This window comes from Trachypithecus francoisi, unplaced genomic scaffold (assembly GCF_009764315.1).
Source record: "Trachypithecus francoisi isolate TF-2019V2 unplaced genomic scaffold, Tfra_2.0 Lachesis_group1, whole genome shotgun sequence".
NCBI classification, from domain to species: Eukaryota; Metazoa; Chordata; class Mammalia; order Primates; family Cercopithecidae; genus Trachypithecus; species Trachypithecus francoisi.
The window spans coordinates 136,653,603-136,672,158 of NW_022681454.1; the positions used below are offsets into that span (position 1 = coordinate 136,653,603).

Here is an 18,556-nt window from a genome sequence, read left to right on the forward strand (position 1 = left end):
CACATCACCTCATTATATCCTCTTTTAAAGCCTGTGAGATCAGTTTTACTCCTGCAACTCAATTTCATAGAAGAGGAAACTGAGGTCAGAGGTGAAGATCTTGCCCAAGGTCACACAACTGTTGAGTCCAGAGCTAAATCTCAATGTGGGGTCTTGGTTCCAAATTCCACACTAGTTCAATACACCCAGCTCACATCATGCAGGCACACCGGGGATGCAGAGATCTGATATGATCTTCACATGTAGTGTGCAGAGAGGTATTACAGAAAAAGCTGGGGATCAGCAGACCCAACTTCCTGCCTTGGCTCTGCCCCTGAAGAGCTGTGTGCCCAAAGGTGTGTCTCCTCAGCACTTTGGACCTCAGTCTTCTCATCTGATGAGTGAGAAGGTTGCAGAAGTTCAGTCATTTTCAGTTCTTTTTAGGGTCTTAAATAGTTGGCAACCACTTGAAATTCAGCTATAGACTCTTCCTTCAGAAAAATGCGGATATGATATACACATACACAAGTGATCTCACTAAGGACTTTTTTTTTTTTTTTTGGAGACAGAGTTTTGCTCTCATCACCCAGGCTGGAGTGCAATGGTATGATCTTGACTCACTGCAACCTCCGCCTCCCTGGTTCAAGCGATTCTCCTGCCTCAGCCTCCAGAGTAGCTGGGATTACAGGTACCTGCCACCACGCCTGGCTAATTTTTGTATTTTCAGTAGAGACGGGGTTTCACCATGTTGGCCAGGCTGGTCTCAAACTCCTGACCTCAAATGATCCATCCACTTTGGCCTCCCAAAGTGCTGGGATTACAGGTGTGAGCCACTGTGCCAAGCCTCACTAAGAATTTTAATATATTCATGGATCCCAGTAAGAACTAGATGCCTTGGGCTAGTTGATTTTTAAGGTCTGCTTATACTCTAAAATTCTATCATACATCCTCTTTCTACAAGCATATTAATTTATATCTGCTTATAGTCTCATATGTATGTGTACACTTAAGTAGTAGGACACTATTCACATTTGTAATGGAAAAATGTATGTTTTGGGAAATCAAAAGAAAAGTTTTACTGGGCTAAGGTCTGAAGTGTGGCTTTAGAAGTAGAGGATAGTGTGTCTAGAACAGTCCTGTTTAGTAGTGACAAATAGCAATTTATTTAAAAATGATGCTGGGCATGATGTCTCACGCCTGTAATCCCAGCACCTTGGGAGGCTGAGACAAGCAGATCACCTGAGGTCAGAAGTTCAAGACCAGCCTGGCCAACATGGCGAAACCCCATCTCTACTAAAAATATAAAAATTAGCCAGGTTGGTGGCAGGGGCCTGTAATCCCAGCTACTCAGGAGGCTGAGGCAGAAGAATTGCTTGATTTATAACCGGAAGGCGGAGGTTGCGATGAGCCAAGATGTAGTCATTGCACTCCAGCCTGGGCAACAAGAGGGAAACTCCATCTCAAAACAACTACAACAACAACAACAACAACAAAAAGAATTTATTATAGGCATGAATTTCATTTATCTCCTGTTTGTGCAATGACTAAAAGTGGTATATTATTAGGAATAGTCACTGACGGTGACACAGAAATAGAAGATGGACATTTCTTGTCTGAGAAATAATACCTTAAAATGGGTTAATTTAATCCAATTAGTTTTCAGATAGAAATTATTTAATTACTAATGACTTCTAGCTTGTCAGGTTTTGCTGGGTTTTCTCATAGTCTAACCCCAATTTAGCTAATCAAGACCCTCTTTTTAAAAATGCCACTTTGCAATGATTTCAGAAACAGAAATAATTAAACACTTGAGTTACCCAAGAATAACCTTAATAGGAAATGAATAGAAACTACATGAAGAAAATTAGAGAATCTTTAAAAAAGACTTAAGTGAATGGAGATATATTTCTTATTCTTGAATGAAGAGACTGCATATTGTGAAGAAGTCAACTCTTCCCAGACCATTCTATAGATTTAATATAATTCAAATCAGCATTCCAGAGGGATTCATTTAGGGATTTAATAAAATTTTTTATAGTTATTCTGGAAAAATAAACTGGGAGGAGAAGCTAAGGAAGCTAAAGAAGGCAATATGAGATGTTAGAACCTACTGTAAAACCACAATAATGGAATACTATGCGAGTGGTGGAAAAACCAATAGGTCAATGCAAGAGAATGACGGTCCAGAAGGAGATCTTAAGAATTCATTATCTGTTAAAAATATGGAGAAAGGAAGGATTATGAAATAAACAGACAAGAATAAGGGGGATATCTGAAGTAAGATCTGCACCTTGCAACTATAACAAAATACATTTCTGAAGAGCATATAACTAAATGTAAAAAATGAACTCCAAAAACATTTTTAAAAGTCAGTATTTCATGATTTTGCTATAAAGTCTTTCTAAGTATAAAATAATTAGAAGTTAGAAGGGAAGAGGTTAATAGTTTTCATTACATATATTTTTAAACTGCACATAAAAACCCTTAAAAATTAAGAAGCAGATTAAAAGCTATGACAAAATATTGGCATAAATGCAAATTTATAATATGTAAGTTTTTTAGAAAAAGAAATGTATATCCTATTTTTGCAAAATGGGCAACAGGCATGAATAGAAGACAGTTTATGAATGAAAACTATAATTTAGCCAATAATTCTTAACAGATGTTCAGTCTCACTAATGATCATACAAATGCAAATTAAAAGAACAAAATATATTTTTTCACTATTATATTGCAAAAAAAATTAAAATAACAATTCCTAAAGCCGGAAAAGATGTGGTAAGAGAGCTCATTCAGTAGGCAAGTATAAATTGATAAGATCTTTCTGGAAACCAATTATACAACACACGTTAAGATCCTAGTTCATAACTTCCAACCCAGCAATTGCTCTTTTAAGAATCTACACTATGAAAACAATCAGAAACTCCATTGAAGATAGGTTTAAAAGGATGTTCGTAAACAACAAAAGGTAAACAACTAAAATGTTCAACAATAGGTGACAGATTAAATTTTAAATAATTTATGGGAAAAAATTATGTAGGCATTAAAAGTCAAGTTTTATAAAGAATGTTAAATGACCAAAACCCTCAATAATATAAGTGAAAAAAAGTAGGATACAAAACCAAATGCTTTTGGATTAATGTTGTCTAAATCAAGACATTATATTTGTCTCATATGCATAGAAAATAACTAGTATGCATCACTTCCAAATGATACAGAGAGATCACCTTGAATGGCAGGATTATGCATGATTTTAAAAACACATCAGGTGCATATTTCTTTAAATTTCTAATAAACAGGCTTTTTAGGCTTATGTAAAAAGGAATTTGTTAAAATTCACCACAGTAATTTAAAGAGACAATATACGTTCAGTGGCAAACTAAATTAGCTGTGTCATCACCTGGCTTCTAGTCCAGTTTCTGCCACTTGTTGGCTCTAGGACCCTAAATAAGCCATTTATCGTTCTCTAAACTTTGGTTTCTTCAGCTTAAAAATAACAACTGACAAGACTTGCCATTCGGAAAGCTGCTTTGCAAACTGTGAAGTATCATATGCATATACATTATTATTACTTGTTTTTTTGTCTGAGTTTAGAACTCCAACCTAAGTGGACCTTATAGATTAAAGCAAAAATCTACTAACCCATATCTGAAAGCCTCGATTCGGAATTATCTTAAACCCTGCACTTGTTTAGCCATATGCAGGAGCCATCTTTGTTTCAGTACACCTACACATGCTGGCCTGTAACAACTGGCTTGGCAGCCAAAAGAGGAATGATAAATTACATCCAGCGCTAGGGGTGGGGCAGATGGGAGAAAGATCCAACCAAGGATGGCCTGAGCTCAGACTCCGTGGGATACCTCAAGGGAGCATACATTTCCCCTAAAACACTCCGTGCCTCAGTGGCAGAAGAGCCTTGTGGTGGAAAGCACACTGCTTTTACACCTGAGCTACACTGTGAGGAACACAGTTCTTTGCCAACCCTAGTTTGCTCTCCTTTTGAAGTTAAATCAGTGGTTTCAAATAAATTGGGAAAGAAATAAAGAAGGTTGACTTTATTATTAGCTTGACAAAGCTAATAGCCCATACACGATACACTCCAATTATTAGCTTGACAAAGCATATAGCCCATACATGATACACTCTAAATTTGATACATTTTCTTATCAAACAAAGCAAAATGACAGTGCATTTTAGCTCAGCAAGTTGCATGTTCAACGGCAGCACTGTTTCATAGCCAGGGCTGTTCGATAATCAGGATTGAAGAGTAGAGTGAGGAAAGGTACACTCCTCCATTCATATTTGGCTCTTCCTTTCCTTCACTTTCTCTTCTCTATCCACAGGCACAGTGCTGAGAACAGCTATAACTTGCAGTGTGTGGAGAGGGACCAGGCATTCATCTGTCAGAGAAGCTATCCAATTTTTCTGACTTTTCCAGCTATTTTCATAACACAACAGTGAGCTCAACTTATCCATCATTCATTCATCCATCTATCCATTCATGTATTCATTCAGCCATCCATTCATTCTTCAAACAGCTGTGTGTGCCTGGGGGAGCCCCCCACCAACATCACTGGTGGCCTCAATATTTTCAATGAACACACATCAGCCTAAAAGTGAAGGGTGTATATCACCGGCCTGTGGCCAACCGCTGCAGGCCCCATACCACTTCTAAGCCCTGTTATTTGATTATCACCAGCTTTATTGGCCACAGAGGGGAAGGGATATTATAGCTTTGTGGCTTTTCAGAGTTCGGTCCTTAGTGAACTGCCAAGCCTCAGCAGCAACTCCCAGATCACAGGATGGGGGATTTTTATGACCACATCTCAGTTCTCACCAGAAAAGGCAAAAAGGAGGAAGCAGGTGACACATTATAGGATACACAGCAATGGATAAGCCTAACAAAGCCAGTCACTGCCATTCCCCTTGTGTTCTCTTCCTCCCACGTTTCCTGTCAATTCTCCCAATATGCCCTCCCAAACTGTACTCAGAACAATTTACACGGCCTCAATCTCAAAGAGAAGGAAACATAAGCTGTTTATGATATTCCATATTATGCTTTTGAAAAATATAAATGGCTCACTGAGCTTACCCCAGTGTGAGCAACTCCTCTCAGCGATCCCTGAGACGAGGGGTGTGCGTGTGTGTGTGTGTACACGTGTGTGAGACCAGCTAGTGGCAGTGGCACAGGGTGTGTATGCGAGTGTGCATGTATGTGTGTTATGAGAGAGAGAATGTTGGTGTGTGACTCCCCCGCTCACTCTGCAGAGCCTGAGAGGCTCTCCTTTCTCAGAGCAATTACTACAAATGATTTATGTGACCAGTCAAAAGGGCCTGCCAGGGTTCTTATTTCATCTCCAGAAAAAGGAACACTGCTGGAATGTTATCAGGGAGCTTGGGATTAAACTGACAGCTGCCTTTTGTTTTCCCTGTGAAAGAGCTTCTCCTTTGGACTGTGGCATTTGATTTCTACACAGACAGCCAGAACTTAATGTAGGCAAAGACTAGCTACACAAGGGCCACGGGAGAAGGGAAACATTTTTAAATGGGAAGGAGAGGTTTCTTTCCCTTCTGTATTTATCTTGAGAGGATGTGCTCTTAGTCGCTGATTTTAGGAGGCAGCCTGGCTTACACGGGATTGGAATATTGTTTATTTTTTCACCGTACAGAAGCAGCCACAGCACCAAATCTCTACCCTCTGTTACCCATGCTTATTTTGCTAGAGAGAAAACAAAGACCCCTTCCAATGTAGCTTGTGGAGATGTGACCCTGGTCCCCACCCTCTGCCAGATTGTGCACTGGCACACGTCAGTCATGGGGCATGGGGTGGGAAACAAGGCAGGATGGAAAACAGTTCATCGTAGGTACCAGCAGGAAAACTCTGTGGACCAAAACCACGGAAACCATATGTGTTCTCACCCTCTGAGACCCAAACTCTAACAGAGCATTGTTGTTTTCATAAACCCTCAGTTGCAGGCTTGGCTGGCCACAACCCGTCCCACATGTGAGCCCCCGCCTTCCTGACTCCCACCTGGTTTGCTGTGTGAAGAAAGCATAGGGATGGTCAGTGGCTGGGCTGATTAAAGAAATGCACATTTACACCTGCACGTACACACACACACACACACACACACAGATGCTCCAGTAACTGCATAATAAAGCTTTGTAGATGAATAATGGTAAACACAAATGGAGGAATCTCTCAAGGGATCAAGAGAAGAGTTTAGTAAAGAGAGGTTGGTGGGTGGATAGTTATAAAGGGAGGCGGAATAAAGACATGGACTGTAAAATCATCTTTATAGTCTTATATTCAGACATTCTAGCTAAAAATACATTTTTTTGACTTGTGATTTCCAAATTTCATTTTTACTGATGCTTTGCCAAGAGGTGTCATGCAATGTGTAAACCAAAATTGATTTTTTTTTTTTTTTTGAGACGGAGTCTTGCTCTGTCACCCAGGCTGGGGTGCAGTGGCTGGATCTCAGCTCACTACAAGCTCCACCTCGTGGGTTCACGCCATTCTCCTGCCTCAGCCTCCCGAGTAGCTGGGACTACAGGCGCCTGCCACCTCGCCCGGCTGGTTTTTTGTATTTTTTAGTAGAGACGGGGTTTCACCGGATTAGCTAGGATGGTCTCAATCTCCTGACTTTGTGATCCGCCCATCTCGGCCTCCCAAAGTGCTGGGATTACAGGCTTGAGCCACCGCACCTGGCTATTTTTTTTTTTTTTTAGAGACAGAGTCTGGCTCTGTCACCCAGGCTGGAGTGCAGTGGCCCCATCATAGCTCACTGCAGCCTCAAACTCCTGGGCTCAAGTGATACTCTGGCCTCAGCCTCCTGAGTAGCTGGCACTATAGGCACACCACCACACCCAGCTACTTTTTAAATTTTTTTAGAGTCAGGGTCTAGCTATGTTGCCCAGGCTGATCTCAAATTTCTGGCCTCAAGTGATCCTCTCATCTCGGCCTCCCAAAGTGTTGGAATTACAGGCATGAAACATCATGCCTGGCCCAAAATTAATTTTTATCAAGTAACATATATCTGTACAGGTCTTCACAGCATATGATATTTTGGTGTGTTCAGAAATCAGACCACAGAGGGATCTGTGAGTGATCATAGAAGGATCCCAGAGAAGGAAACTAACATTTATGGAGGGCACATTATGTGTCAGGTATGCATCTTCTAAATATTTTCCCCTTTATTCTTCTCTGCAACTCTATGAGATAGGTTTTTTATTCTCACTTTATAGTTAGGGTTATAAAAATCAAGTGAATTAAAATTTTTTTTGCCTAGTGTGGTAGACACCACTGGCTGCCTAGCTAATATTCCTTCTCTTCATTAGAATCCTGATTGTAATTGAGGAGGGATTTTCCTGCCTCCCTTGCAGCTAGGGGTGGCTGTGTAACACAGTTTTGGCCAATGGGAATTTGTGACTGGCTCTGCCCTTTTCTTCTGTTGCTTTCTTCATTTTCCTCTGGCCTGGAGTGCAGATGTAAGGTCAGTAATGAAGATGTCATTCTATGACCTTGAGATAATAAGCATGAGGATAAAAGCCATGCACTGGGTAGGAAGACAGAAGGAGATATGAAATAACTGACATTGCACATCAGTTACATTTCCTCTCATCTGCCTATGTCTGGCTTCTTATTACATGAGGAAAATGAAACTTTTTAAAACTTACGCCACTGTTATGGAGTGCTTCTAACATATAGACAAAGCAATCTGAACTGATACCCTATTACAGGGCAGAGCTGGAATTTGAACCTAAATTTAATTTACCTAAGGGCCTCCATCATCCTGTGTTTCCAGAGTGCACACAGTCTAGAAAAGCCTTGGACAAGGGGCTGAGTGTGGGCTGGTCTCTTCAGCCCATGGCTTGGATAGTATTAGTTACTTAGGCTGCTCTGGACTTAGGGTCTGGATCTCAGGTCAGAATCCAGGGAATTGGTTGGTTCTGATCTTCTGTGAATTTTAGACTACTTGCTGGTGAACCAGGGAAACCTGACTTAGGTTTCCTGGGATAGTTCTAGAATCGCATTGCATTTCTTAATTCTGAAGCAGACCCACATTACTATGGAAGCTCCAAGTGGAAATACTCCAGAATGAAGGACTTGCCAAGTAACCTGACAATTTTATTTTGATGCACATAGACGGTGAAGGTATTTCTTAGAAATAAAGGGTCAGATCATAGATTGCAGTTAAACATTGTGGACTGAATACATGATTATCTCCATTTCTTTTCTACTTTACCTCTCACATTCCACAAAAATGACAAAAGACAGAATTTTCTGAAAAGCAAAACTCTATATTAAAACAGTGTCAGAGAGGAGACAAAAACATATATGAAGTGTTAACATAATTTTGGGAACTAGAAAGCGGATGAATGTGTGGTAACTTAATTCAGTAGAGCAGGAAAAGCTGAAATTAAAACGTTCAGTGGGGGAAAGCCAAGGAGAAGTTAGCTAATGTATGTTAACAATCTTGAAGAGGTGCCAGGTGTGGTGGCTCACACCTATAATCCTAACACTTTGGGAGGTTGAGAAGGGAGGATCACCAGGAGTTAGAGACTAGCCTGGCAACAGAGCTAGACACTGTCTCTACAAAAAATTACAAAACTAGCTGGGTGTGGTGGCATGCATCCGTAGTCCTAGCTACTCAGAAGGCTGAGGCAAGATCACTTGAACCCAGGTCAAGGCTGCAGTGGTTGTGTTACTGTACTCTATCCACCAGAGCAAGACTCTGTCTCAAAAAAAGAAAATCTTAAAGAGCCTAGGAATTGGAGGCACTAGGTACCTCTGATGATGAAGGTGCACATGGAACTAACAAACAGGATGATTGGTTGAATTTCTGTACCAGAAGTTGTAGACTCTGAGACCTTCTCCCTCATCCCTCATTCTGTGCATAGTACATGGCCATCCTACTGTTCCCTCTCCACCCTAAAAGGGTTGGTGGTTTTACTCTTTGAAAAAGTAGAAACAGAGAGTTCCGGCACAGGGACACAAAGCGCAGCTGAAGTTGGGAGTGCTGTAACAGAAATGGGAATTAAGTGGAAATCTACAATTCAGTGGTGGGATAATCTTACCTCACTCCAAACCTGTCTGGCACTTGGCTTCAAGAACACTGGCAGCCACTGGCAGCCAGTCTTACAACTTCTAGACAGAAGCCCAGTAGACTCCTATCTAGGGAAATTAACCAGCCTATGAGGAATGACTAACAGATCTTGGATTCCCCACAGCTGGGCTTCAGCTCAATCACCGCCACTTGAGAGTCCTTGTGAAAACACAGGGCTCTAAGATAGGTTGTTAGTATCATACTCTTCACAATGAATGTACAGTCAAGGATTACCACACATTTGAGGAAAGCCTCTAATAAAATGCAGACTCTGAATAAATAAATAAATGGAAGAGACAAAGTAGAAAACAAAAGCAATAGAACATTGTTAAAAATCTTTAACATATTCTCAGAAAAGTAAAAAAAGGGAGAACCTATGAGTTAAGAATAGGATGGCAAAAAAAAAAAAAAAGAATAGGATGGCATAAAAATAAACATTTAGAAAATTAAAATAAAACTCATAAATTAGAAATACAGTAATAGGAATAATATTAAAGGGTGGGAAGGTTGGGTTAAAAACATCTTTCAAAAATAGAACAAGAGTAGGAAATATGAAAAATGGAAAAGAAAAAGATAAGAAAATAGGGATTCAGTCCAAAAGGTACAAGATCCAAATAACGGGAGTTATAGAAACAGAGAAGAAAAAAGAGAGTAGAGAACATCATAAAATTATCAATGAAATCATAAAAGAAACTTTCACAGAACTGAAGGACATGAACTTTCAGATAGAAAGGCCCAGAAAATTCCCTGAACAATGGGTGCACAAAGGGCCACAGTAGGGAACATCACTGTAAAATTTCAGAAAGCTAAAAATAAAGGAGATCCTAAACGTTTCCAAAAGTGGGAATTAGAATGGCAGTGAACTTTTTGGTGGCAACCTTGGAAGCAAGAAGAAAATGCATGAAGTGCTTCAAAATTCCTCCTGAAAGTTATTTACAGCCTAGAATCCTCTATCTGGTCAGACATGTGAGCAGAATAAAGCTATTTTCATACATGCAAGGCCCCGAATTTTACTTCTCATGTATCCTTTCTCAGGCAGTGATCAGAGAATACATTCCATTGAAACAGGGGCTACACCTAGCCAGAGAAGACTTGGAATCCATGAACCAGGTCCCCCCAGGATCAAAGTGAAGCAAAGGCTCAGGGTGCCAGCTCTGCAGCCATCTAGATAGGGACCAAAGGATGCAGGACTCCAGGAGGAAGAATCCCAGGAAGAAAGAGAAACGAACTGATTACCTGATGTTTGCAAACGTATCGAGAGAAGAGTCACTGTTCTGATGAAGATTCTGTGAATGATTTCAGGACAGGACCACAAAAAACTGAGCAAGGAAACAAGGAAACAGAGCCAGTAACTGCAGAAAAAGCAAAAGTGGCAACAGAAATGTCATCAAAGTCCAACATGTGGCTTGGATATAAACACTATTTATCTAGCTATATTATACACACACACACACGCACACACACACACAGAATTATGATTTCACCAAAAGTTGTGATATATCAATAATTAGGAAGATGGAGGAAGAGGAAGCGTATCTGAGAGGCAGAAAGAGAACTGTGGGTAGGTCTCCCTTTTCCATGGTAGGAAGTAGATAGGTAGTATCTAAAACATAATAATCAAGAGATAACTGCAGAAACATGTTATTTAGAAGCACATATTCATACTAGAAGAAGTAGTTAAAAATTTGTAAAGCTTTGGAGAGCAGAAATCAGGATGGCGATGATGCTTTCTATAACATAAGGCCTATGCCTTACAGAACTCTGTGATCTCAAGTTATGTAACTATTAGCTGGCTAAAGATACTGATTAAAACAAAAAAGAGCCAACTAGTTATCCCTGCGCACCTCATCATGCTGAAGGTGACTTGAGTGTGTTTAATTCCCTCAGGCTTTGGAAGCTATCCCGAGAGGGTTTCCTGTCACAGGAGACCATTTCAAAACTCCCAGCACTGCTTCCCACACATCTGTGCCCAAGTTTCTCTTGATTTGTGGCTGCTGTATAGATATGAACAAACTGCAATGAACTGTGTGGTTCAAATAATTTTTGGTACAGCTCTGATAGCTGAAAGGTGGGTAACACCCCCCTGCCCCACCAAGACTTGGTAGACAATGCTGATAATGTAGTTTCCGGGGCACACAGTGGCTGGGAGTTTTCTGGGGACCTTCCAAATCCTACCTGCATCTGAGCTTTGTGACCCTCCCTTTGGATTCTTGCCAAAATAGTCCAGCAACTGCTCTTCCTTCCCACACCCAGTAAAGAGCGTAGGGCTGGAGGAACCTGGGTGATGGAAGACAAAGGGAATTTTCTACAGAGAGTTTTATGTGCTATTTCCATGGCTGTGCTATAGAAATGAAAGAGTATCATTAGGGTTTAGAGTCTAATGAGGCAGCATTAGATAAGCCAAGGAAAAGTCACTCTATGTAAAATATAATTATCTGGAGAAGAAAAGTAAGTGTACTTGGATTTAGACCACATGAGAGTCAAAACCTAATTTTGATGAGAAACTAAAATTCTGGCTATGCAAAAGGCAGACGAGGAAGCTAGAAAGCTCGACTTATGAATGAAAGACAAATAGGTCTGTTCTGGAACTCGGTGTCCACTTAGTGTCCATAACATGGATGGTTTGTAAATTCAAGAATAAGGGGAGGTAAGATCCTGAAGTGTACTGTGCTTGCGAAAAGAAACTGTTTTCAGGAATGAATCATTTCTCTTATAACAGGTAAATATGGCCTGCTGAATAATAATGGCCTACATTCATTGAGAGCTTATTATGTGCTAGACACTTTGAAGTGCTTTATAAATACTAGCTTACTTAATCCTTAAAACAATTGTATGAGATATGGACTATGACATTTGCATGAGAGGTAAACGTCTCTATTTTATAAAAGAAATGACATAAAGAAATTAAGTAATTTTCTCAAGATTACAGATAATAACTGGCAGAAAGGAATTCAAATCTGGGCTCCAAAAGCCCAGGTTCTTAACAGATCTATCTCCATAAATTATAAAATTAATAAAATGATCAGCATGCAGAGGCCTAGGGTGCATTTTTTAAAGGTACTACTACTACTACTACTTTGTGTTTAGTATATACTTTATATAGATTCCAGTTCTGGCTTCCAGAATTCAACTGGGACAAAGTTAAAAGTTTTAGTTCGCAACTGAAGTTTCCTCTGAAGACGAGTTTCGGAAATCAGATCCCGGCTCCCTGCCTCCTGCCTTGCCTACAATTCATCTTAGACCTCAGGAGATAAACACCAGCTTGAGCAGTAACACAGCAACAATATGGACGACGATGAGCATAATAAATAATACTTCTAACGCTTGAACCCTTGCGCTACCAAGAAAAAAAATAAAACACTCATTGTGTTGAATGGTAGAAATACCACATCTGTGCATACAGTCACCCCAGCTCCAATATAATTCTTTTAAGACTGCCAAGCTCTGAGACCTAGAAATGGTGAGTCAGTCAGAAGGGGAGGAAAGGGCGGGGGGGGGGGGGGGGGGGCGCGTGGAGAGGGTGCAAAGATAAAAATAGACATGTTGATTGCATTGTTACTAATTCAGTTTAGCTCCAACAGCCCAGCCTGGTGAGTCAACAGCAGTGACAAGACACAAAAAAGAAAGAAGCAGGGTGCTCTGAGGGGCTGAGCAGAGGGGATGCAGACGGTCACATCAGTAACTTCACGCCAAAATGAGACCTGCAGCATCGAGGCTGTGGTGTGAGTTCAAAAACAAACAAGTGAAAGTGCCGAGGGATAAAATGGGCTGAAATCGATGAGCAGCAGTGCGGCCGACCCTCTGGTAAAAAGCTGCCTTTTGTAAGAATCCCCTGATTGTGGGGGATGGGGCCTGCAGATCGAGAGCTTAGAGGCCAACTTAGACCATTCAAACAGAGTATTGTTTTCTCTGGGGTATAAGGCTTACTGTGATTCCAGACATGTCACCATGGCAGCGGTGGGGGAGGGAGAGAGGAAAGGAGGAACAGATGGGGGTCACCAAGGTCCTAATTCTCATGCAAGGCCCCCATGGCTCAGCCCTTTCTCCTTGAGAAGTCCAGTGTTGTGCTGCATCTTCTTTCAAGACACCACTGGTGTCAATCCAATTCAATTTAATAGATCTCGAGTGCCTACTAAGCGTAGGTCTTTCACTTCTAATTAACATTAGCATCTGTTAAAATACCTAACCCCTGCTTGGTTCTAGAAAACTAAAAGGGAGAAAAAGACCTAGATTCCACACTCTCAAAGTTTATCTTGTCCTATTTGCCTACTGTATGGCTATACAGGTTAAAGATACATAGCCACATGGAGGGAATATAATGAATAGATGTATGTGAATGTGCTAGTCGTTCCCAAATGCTAACCTTATATTACAATTAGAAAGAATGAGAGTCCTTTTGCATTCTTAGAGTCTACTGTGATGGTCTTCCTCCTTCTAGTTTCTAAGCCTGTGTACAACACTGCTAGACGACCCTTCTGAAACATACCTCTGCCGTATGTTACTCTGACTACCTTCAATGGTGATCCAACACCATTAGCTTGGAAATCAAGATCTGCCATAGCTGGTTCTCATCCTATCTACCAATCTTCCTCCTCTGTTGTTCAAATGCTTCCATGTTCTTAGAAGGGTGTAATAGGTAGAATGGATGGATGGATGGATGGATGGATGGATGATAAAACAGGCAAACAAACAACAAAAAACTCCCTTCCATCTCCATTTGTTGGCTCAGTGGTCACCATATCTCCCCTTCGAGAATAATTTTTTTTTCTGTGGCTTTCATCAGTGAAAATTCTGCCAGGGTCTAGGTTATACCTCAACATCCATATGATCCAAATGAAACCCATGACCTCCACCTTCTGTATGTCAGTGACTGGGACCACTGCCATCGATCTGGTTTCATAAGCCAGAAATCTAGGTTCCGTCCCCATTTCCAAATATTGCCATACCCTTTCACTGTCACCCTCTCTATATATATCACTTCCCTCTGTTTTCATGTCCTATCCCTCCGTTCAATGATTTTTCAGATCAGAGGACTGAAGTCATCTCCAGATGAATCTCTTCACATCCACTCACCTCCATCAGTTTTCTATGTCGGGGTCAGGGGGATGCTTTTAAAATGATCCTATCACACTCCTGCTTGAAACTCTTCAGTGACTTTCCACAGCTCTCAGTACAGGGGGCAGAATCTTACCACCAACCCTGAAGCCATCTGACGAGTACGTTTCCCAGCTTTGCCTCACCCCGCTTTCCTCTGGCTCTCTGCACTGGCCTCCTGGCAGCACCACGTGCTCACTGTGTTCCTCCCAGCCTTGGGGACTCACCGTACTGCTTCTTGTAGTTATGACTTCTTGTAGCTGAAATGCTCTGCCTCAGCCCCATCCCCAGCTCATCTCATCTGCTGGTATAGTGTTTTTCAAACTTGAGGGTCTATCACAGTTGTCTGGTGGGTTTGTTAAAATACCACAATACTGGGTGCCACTCCTGAGAATTTCTGATACTGTAGGCCTGAGGTGGGACCTGATCATGTGCAATTCTAACAAGTCCCCAGGTGATGCTGATCCTGCTAGTCCTAGAACCACGCTTGGAGAATCACTGCCCTGGCTACCGTCTATTGGTTTTCCGGATCTCTGAGAAACCTTCCTTGACTGGCGCCTCCCTCACTAGGCTAGCTTAGATATGCTCATGGCTGTCTATACATTTCCTTCACAGCACCTGCCCTCATCATGGGCTGTAATTATGTATGTGTGTGATTATTTCATTAATGTCTGTTTTTGCGGTTAAACTCCCGTGCATGTGGTTAGGCAGCATCTCTGTTTTCCGTCCCCAGTGTTTACTAAGTACTTTGCCACATAGTGTGTGCTCATAAATATTTGCTAAAGCAGGACTAATCTCTTCCATGAGATTTTCTCTAATTGAGGTCCTATCACCATTCCTTCCCCTGCATGACTATTTTACTTAGGAGAAGTCCATTCTCCTAAGAGTTGATACATTTTAGAGGTTCCCCAGGAATAGGAAAATCATCAAACACTACAGAATACCAATAAGAGTTGGAGAAAAATTGTCAGAACAAAGGAAGTTGTTACAAAAGACACCAGTGCCTGCTATGAGGCCCACTTCCTTGTGTTGGGATGATCAAATGGGATATTATATGGAAAGAACTTAGTGTAATACCTAGAATGAAGCAAATACCCCAAAATGTTCGCTACTATTATGGATTACAGTAGCTTCACAACCTGGGTCTTGTAGTATCAGTTCAATTTCAAATATTCTGTCCCAAGGTCATATTTCTTCATATATTTTGTCTGGAAAATCTGGTTGTACACATGGCCTGTATCAAACATTTTAATATTCATACGGCAGATTATACTTGACTAAATGCAGCAAATACTTATTAAGTGCCTATTGTATGAACTCATTTGGCTGGCATCAGAGGTGCACGCAGATGAATCCGTTAGGGGAGAGAAACAAACAGCCAGCAAAAATGTAAGGCTGAATAAAATAAGCATGAAATGAAGGCAGGTATAAAACCTACAGGTATGGAAAGGATGGATAATTTCTGGCTGAAGTGGTATTTGATTGGGCCTGGAGCAGGGAGAGTGATCTTGACAAGCAAAGAAAAGAAGCAGAGCATTTCAGGCCAGTCCAGGAGGAGGGAACTTAATGGGCTGAGGCTCTGGCTCCCTGAAGTGTGTGGCTCACTCAAGAGAAAGAGAAAGAACAGTGTTCCTGCAGTGATGAGAGACATGGTGAGACAGAGAGGAAGCTGAAAGGTATTTGGAGTCAGATTATATATAATCTTGAACGTAATGCTAAGAGGCTAGTATTTTGTTCCATAGGTAGCATGGCTCCAATTGTATCCCCTGCGTGAAGCTGCTTCGATATCTTATTTTTTCTCAGGTTTGGCTTAGGGAAGACAGGTGTGATGTCTACAATCATTTGATTGGCTAGATTTGCAAGGCAGGCCTTCAGCTCAGTTTTAACTTCTTCTGGGGTATTTTTTCCCAATTGGACTCTACTGCCACCCGATAAGTGGTCACATGTAGTTATCACTATTTTCTAAACACCCACATGTTCTCAGAGATATGATTATAAAAACAAGATTAGCAAAAATAGCTAAGTATAAATTGGTAGTTTCTTCACAAATGCTTGACTCGGATTTCTCTCCAATCTAATCCTACCCAGATCTTAAGACTTTCTTTAACTGACCCTGAGTGTTGATGTTTTATACTTTATGACAAAAGTCCTTCCAGGACATACATGGTTCTCATTTATAGCTGTTTTCCCATGTGTTGAAGAACACACTAATTTTATTCCGCTCTGATTCCTGTAGTATTACGATAGTATTTTGATGACTCAGGCTTTCTCATTCAGGCAATGGTGCTGTACTCAGCACTCCAATACCCTACCTCTCTCTCCAATTTCCACCTGTAGTATAAAAAAGAAATTGCCTCCCTTATCCATATGACTGCCACTAGACAGAATGGTGGATATGAGACATCTTCCATGTTAGCCGTGCAAATCTCTAATGTGCCATTTTTCTGATCAGGTAAAGGTCTGTCAGTTGACCAACCTGTGTCAATATCATGGCAATGAAGCAACCGTGACCCGAATGTCATAGATATCTCTGCTTTTCCTTGAAAGAGACTGCTTTTAAAGAAACATGAAATTACAAAAACATCACCTTTTATCAGAATATAACTTCTGGTTAAGTATGTTTTAAGGTAAGGAAGAAAATTAAAGAGAAACATGAAGTATTTAATAGTTTCAAAGCTGATACTGAACTATCCTATCGCTCATTTCACTGGGGACTTAGGCTGATGAGAGAAAGTGTTTCAATTGCCAACATTTTCTCTAGGTTGTTTCCTAAAATCTTTAAGAAAGATTAGTTGTGGAAACTAATCTTTAGTTTATGGGAACAAAGACTTATTCTTCATTTAGATTTAGACTTAGTTATGGGAACAAATACTTATTCTTCATTTCACTAAACCAAAAATCCAACCTCAAGTTATTTACATTCTCACTTTTTGAAAATATTGAGATCATATGTAGTTTTATATTCTATCTTTTTTCACTTATTACAGCGTGGACATTTCCCTATGTTATCAAACACTCTTCTAAAATACTTCAATAGCCATGAAATATTCTTTCAGTTGAATATACCATAATGTACTTAACCAATTCTCTACTTTTGGTCATATAGGTCTTTTTTTCCAATTTTTCACCACTATAAATAATGCTATAGTGAACATCCTTATACATATATTTTTGATCACATCTCTAATTATGTTCTTTTTTTTTTTTTGAGATGGAGTCTCACTCTGTTGCCAGGCTGGAGTGCAGTGGCATGATGTCAGCTCACTGCAACCTCTGCCTCCCTGGTTCAAGCAATTCTCCTGCCTCAGCCTCCTGAGTAGCTGGGACTACAGGTGTGCACCACCATGCCCAGCTAATTTTTTGTATTTTTAGTAGAGATGGGGTTTTACCATATTGGCCAGGACGGTCTCGATCTCTTGACCTCATGATCTGCCTGACTCGGCCTCCCAAAGTGCTGAGATTACAGGCGTGAGCCACCACACCCGGCCTCTAATTATGTACTCAGGAAAACATTTCTTTAGGTAGAATCAGTAGGTCAAGGAGTTGGACTACCTTTGAGGAGCTCTCCACATACTACTAAATTGTTCTATACCCATTTTTCATGTGTTCCACACTAATTTCTCAAATATCTGGTGACATAGTTTGAAATTTCCTATGAGAAAACCCATTGTCAAATTGATTGGAAGCAGCAACTTCTATGATCTAAGTAAATCTATTGTTATCACAATAGGATGGATTATTTTTCTGCCTGTATGGAGCAGATCACTAAGTTTCCATTCATATTAATTAGATGAACTGTCTGTTATGAAGGTTGTGAAACATATGTATTAGGCCAGCGATCCCCAATCCCTGAGTCATGGACTGGTACCCGTCTGTGGCCTGTTAGGAACCAGGTGGCACAGTAGGAGGTGAGTGGTAGGCGAGTGACCATTGTCACCTGAGCTCCTCCTCCTGTCAGATCTGCAGTGGCATTAGATTCTCATAGCAGCACAAACCCTACTGTGAACTGCACATGTGAGGGATCTAGATTGCATGCTCCTTATGAGAATCTAATGCCTGATGATCTGAGGTGGAAGAGTTTCATCCTGAAACCCTCCCCTTGGCCAACCCCTGGTCTATGGAAAAATTGTCTTCTAGGAAACTGGTTGTTGGTGCCAAAAAGTTTGGGGACCACCGTATTAGGCAGCAAGCTAACCTAAGTAAGCAGGGCCCTGCTGCGAGGCACACCTTTCTACCATACACCACCTGAAGAACAGAAGAGGCTAAGAGCAGGAGAACACCAGGGAAGGTGGCCTGGGCATTGCTACTGGCCACGTCCGAGTTCAAAATCAGACTGTAGCATGGTAGCTGGGTAACTGATAACAACAAAATGT

The 18,556-nt window shown here is 41.0% G+C and overlaps 1 protein-coding gene across 1 annotated transcript in view; it reads right to left on the minus strand.

Moving 5' to 3' along the window:
- Positions 1-18,556, minus strand: part of MAML3 (mastermind like transcriptional coactivator 3) — a 440,066-nt gene that overhangs the window by 87,267 nt on the left and 334,243 nt on the right.